Below are 5,851 nucleotides of genomic sequence, written 5' to 3'. Positions count from 1 at the left end.
CAAAGTTGACTCTAACCTTCCATTAAGTTGATTTACTAAATATATTGATGTAGACATGTATGCCAATCTGACATCGACCCTTCAATCATCTGCAGTGGTGTACGTCGCGTGTTTCCCATTATTTGTTTGGCCTTGACCCTTTATACAAGGTCATATTTTATTCTGACTACTGGGCTCTTTACCGAAATCTATTTGCTGTTATTAAATGTTAACTACGAAAGTCAAACACATACAATCGCACCAGACTAAATATATCATCTGAGTAAAAAGTGGTATATAGCTAGAACAATACATTGTATTATTGAACCACTTGTTTAATCTTTGTTGACGAACTTCCCAATTAGAGAAAAACACTATATCGTCAGAGTTGAATGGGGGTAAAGGAGCTAATATAGAATGTTTCCGTGTGGATAATTAGTTATACTTACATTTACACTTAGTGAATTGAACCTCACAAATACTCGGAAACATTATAGTTTTTTTGCGAATGAGCTGTAACATGGTTAGATGCCCTCGACAGTATATAAAAGTGTATTATATAATATTCAATTCAATTCAACATTTTATTGCAAAAAACAAATCAGACATGTTTATAGCAAATACAAAATACATACATGTGCAAGGCATGGATTTAGACACGAATTATTTTAACAGAAGTGCAGAACATTTGTTTAAGGATACAAACAACAACATAATTATAAGTTGCTTACATGTTTAACATTCGCTCTGAAGAGCCGAACACCACAAGTCAATGCCATTTACTGCACAACTTGCATAAATGTAGTACTCGGACGATTTAAGAAAAAATATATTATCAGATCGTGTTTATTCCTTTAAATAGTAAATAAATACTGAAATGATATCCATAAAATCATAACAAAAAACATTGAAATTATTTATTTTAATTCTCGACGTCACATTTGTTTTATGACGTCTTTAATTTGTAATGTTTTTTATTTCTTATATAATATTTAATAATTCTGTATTGCTTTTCCGAAGACAGTTGTCGATTGCCGACAAGGCAACTAACATTTACGTTGACAAGTTATATTTCATGGGTTCGGCCAAGGATCATAGAAAAACGAGAAAATGCACATATCAATAACAGTAATAGATCTTCTTAGAATAAAAAAAAATAAACTTGGAAAGGTAAAGTGGCAAATAGGTGTGCTGAATCTCGTCTGCTTCATACTTACTTCCGGTACATGTGTACTCACTGATATTTCTGTCATTCAAAGCGATAAAGGTTGACATTTGGCTTATTACACACTCGGAAACGACTGTAATTTAAAATATTTGGCAATTTAAAACGATAAAAGTTACATCTTTATTTCAATCGCCCTTATTTGTTGATACTTGTTCAATGAATTAGCTTTTATTATATCCAATTGGTTTTCCATTTAGTGCATACTGGATATATTGATATGCTTCATGGTTCAAGAAAGAAATTACAAGCATTTGCTAATCATCTGTTAAGTGGTTTGATATACTTTTTCTGTACCATGATTTGTTTTATTTCTTTTTTTCAATATAAAGCGGTATTTTATTAAAATAATATTTTAAAATAGATAATGATACTGTTTTGTTAAACAAAAGCAATGTTTATTCCACATGTTTATTCAGAAGAGTACACGGAAAAGTAACGACCCCATGTTGCCGAGTTGAACAAGTAAAGCCTGAAACATAATTTTGATTTTGAACATACATGTAAACGCATAAAAACCGAAATTCACTAGCAAAATTATTTAAGGTAATTTTATTCTAAATTCTAAAACATATCATAAAATCCAACCGAAGTAAAGTATTCACTTAATAACATTTAGACAGGGTTAGTTTGTGAAATCGGTACGTTTAATTTAACTTTGATCCAGATGCAGCGCAACCTCGTATTTAACAGGTCTGTTATTTTATATTGAAACCTTTTACATAAGCCAATCGACAGCTACCGATTGTTGTCAAACGCCGTTGTCAAACGAACTATCTAAATCACTAGAAAACAATAGTACCTGATAAGATGATGTCATGTAAAATTTCAGTTATTATCCGGCATTATTCAATAAAGATGGATAAACTTTTTACGTAATAACGACAACTTGACCTTATCTCAGTCAGGCTTTCTTAAGTACTCCACTGTCATTCGGCAGATCTCTATATATCATATAGCCTGACTTCGTTTTGATGAAAACAAAGACGCAAAAGGATTGTTATTAAAAGCATTTTTAGAGGCGACACAATCATGTACATTGTTGTCTATGCTACTAAGGTGATTTTTGTTTATTTCAATAGATACTAATGTATAAAATGGCAAAGCAGTTTTATTCAATAACGGTTACACAACATGTTAGGTATATTGTAACTTATAGATGAACAATCATATTTTAGTTTATTTATAAAACAACCTTCGTAACTGAGTGGATTTTTTTTATTTATTTTGATGGATATGCCATCAATTACCTTGTCCATTTTTTTGTTTTATCTTATGCAGATACGCCAACGACCGCAGAACAACGAGAAATATAAGAAAGCAAAACTGTGTAATGTTAAGTTAATAAATAAAATCTCTTTTATTAAACGGAACTTGTTAAGGCTTTTGATCTAATATTATTATTGCCCAGGCTGTGATTATAGTACCAATTAAAGTATCGAATTAAAGAACAAAAACGAACAAGGTGGCAATGAAAATATACATCGGTGGAGACGTTTGAGAACGAGTGTCAGCTTTGCCGATCCTCGTTTGCTCCATGCTACACGTGAACTGATGTTTATGTCAATCCCGATATAAAATCAGCATGGTTCCAATAAAGCATCGAAACGTTATGTTTAAATAAATGAGGTTTCGATGTAGGTTGTACATAGTGTGCACATATGGCTTCGTAATGTTTGTAATTAGTGTGCTCATATGACTTCGTAATGTTTGTAATTAGTGTGCACATATGGCTTCGTAATGTTTGTAATTAGTGTGCACATATGGCTTCGTAATGTTTGTAATTAGTGTGCTCATATGGCTTCGTAATGAGGGTGGAAATATAATAAAGCTTCTTGGAAACATGGTATAAATATATATATATATCTCATTTTTTGTCAAGAAGGTGAATACAAATACACATATAGTTGGTTAAATATTGTTTAAATTGTACCAACATTATTGACAGTAAACATTATTTATATCCGAGCCATCGACTAAGAGAAATAGAGGGAAAGCACAAAAAAACGTCTTGTACAAAAACGAAGCTGGTCCGTTTGTAGAACCAGTAGATGAAGCTCGAAACCAACGAGAAAAAAGTAATACACATCACTTCTGTTTCTGAGCGGCATAGCAGTTCCATACTTCACTATTTAGAGGAATTTGACGACTTGCACATGCACATGTAAGGATACTTTTAATATGATATTTAAATTCATCACCGCATTGAGCCAAATAGAGCTAACATAAAACCTTCTACCATATTTTGTTTAAATATAAGTGATAGGTTTTCGTTGATATTATGAATGTTCAGGCTAATATGTGATGAGCCAGAAACATTTACGCATTAATTACAATTTACAAACACATATATACAAATATGTGCATTGAATGGAATATATAAGAATAATTCCAGCACTTAAAACCGACGACAAATTAGACACACCCACACGACAGCAAACAAACATAAATATTGGTAATGCAATTAAAGAAAACGTATCCTTTGTTTAAACGACACAGTGCTAAGACATAAAGCGTGCAAACAACACAAACATACTTCAAATAGCTTATCAACAGTTGATGAGGTTTACGCCTTGGAAAGGCCAGTAGTCAATTGCTATGTACACGATAGTTTTCGATTTTGTTAATGATATTTTTGAATATACAATAAGTTATATATTCGTTATAAGCAAGTTGCTTTTCTTTAGCATGTTGATGGCATGAACAAAAGAGTGTATGTTTAAAAACAAACAACAACATAACAGCCAGACTGCATCGTATTTATTCCGTTAAGAAATAACCTCTTAAAAGAAGGAGTGTGGTAGAGGAATATGAATTTTGGATTACAATTTGTGAGAAATGAAGTTTCGAGATTGCGAGATTCATTTTCGAATAGGCTTTATTTCTTTGAGAATAGACGTGGCATGTGGCATGTGGCTGTTCGTGGTTCGTACCAATATATTGTTTACTTACTGTTTGTTCGAAACTACTAGTACTGACTACAATGACAATTTAAGGTTGAATCTAGCATTTCAAGCAAAAGACTCTAAGGAAATATTTTGACAGCCATGCATCGACGTGTTAAATTAACGTTCGACTTCCTGAAAATATTTTTCACGACTGGAACTGTTTTCACAAATAACAAACCAGTTCTTTCACAAATAAATATCATGAAAAAAAATCAAGAATAAAACGGTACTGAATTTGTATTTACTGTCTACATCTTTGACGCACGTAGTTTTTTTTTGTTGTAAGACATTATCAGAAAGTCGATGCGATTTGAAACTCTCTGGAAATATTTTCAAATGTAATGCTGATTGTTCAATTTCTCCGATGAAAGCAAACTCATTGATTATGTTGGCTTTCAAAAATTGAAGCAATCCCACAGATAATTTAGCAATGCAAATTATTGATCGCTTAAATTATCTGACACAAAAATAACCACTAACATTTATTTGAAAAGCTAAGTTTGGATTAAATAGGGTATTGATTAAATGTTTACGCTACCGTGCTTGTCCCTGTTTTTCCAGTGTTTAATTATGATAAACTGAACAATTTCTGGCATCAAAACAATTGTGAACATCACTATCAGAATGTTCAGGAAACAAATCATTCTCAAATACCAATAGTGCTCACGAGCTTAGATTCACCGATACACATACACAGGTAATAGTATACATTTCTTTAGAAAAAAATCGAGAACTGATAACGTTTCTAAATTATGTAATTAAAGTAAATATTGATATTAGTATTGGGGCGATAATGTGATAAAAACTACTTGGACATACCCATCAGCCAATATCGTCCTTGGACATTGTTCACTGACACATGATGTATCACTTTTGTCAGGTAAGTGTTTTGATCAAATTTATCAAAGAACATGTTAAAACTCTAGAGGTATAATATTGCCCTTCAAATGTGGGGTGAACATCTATCGGACGCAATATACCAGTAATAGTAACGGAATAAAAGCCTTGTGTCTTTTTTCAATGTATCCCTTTATGAAAATAGTTTGATAACCACAAGAAAGGTTATAATAACCTAAGGTTTCTCCTAGTGATGAAACGATTATCGATTAAAATCGATTAATCGTCGCTGACAATGCTATGTCGGCGACAATCGATAGTGGTTATCTAAAATCGATGTCGCTAATGTTACTTTTTACTACGTTTATTCTATTTTTTTGTAAAAGTTGAGTAAATGTCATTTTTCTTTAAGGTAAATTCTCGTTGAGTTCATTTTAAAAAGGAAGGTCACTCTCCTACACAAATTGGGTGAATGTAAACATCTTTGCTTAAACACTTATAAACTTTCCCAAAATTACAAATTGTTTTTAAGTGTTGATATATTTCATGAAACCTTCTTCAATAACCTGTCTTTATGGTGAAGTGGGTCCGGTCTTACCTGCAAATACCGGGGATCCCTGCTCGATGCATTCCGTTTTTGATACCGTTTTTGGTATCGTTTGTAATTAACTAATTTACTTTTTTGTGTGAATATTTTATGAAATTAAGATATTATAATGAAATGTTCAATATGACAGGTTATCGAATGTTAAGCTGGTTCACAAATATTTAATATGCTTTGACATTGATAAAATGCTAAGATAACTTACTTGATGCGGTGTGCATCATTTTGCAGTTGATGTGCAATTATTAAGTATGTGTT

This window comes from Mya arenaria, chromosome 13 (genome assembly GCF_026914265.1).
Source record: "Mya arenaria isolate MELC-2E11 chromosome 13, ASM2691426v1".
NCBI lineage: Eukaryota > Metazoa > Mollusca > Bivalvia > Myida > Myidae > Mya > Mya arenaria.
Note: the sequence above shows the minus strand (reverse complement) of the source record.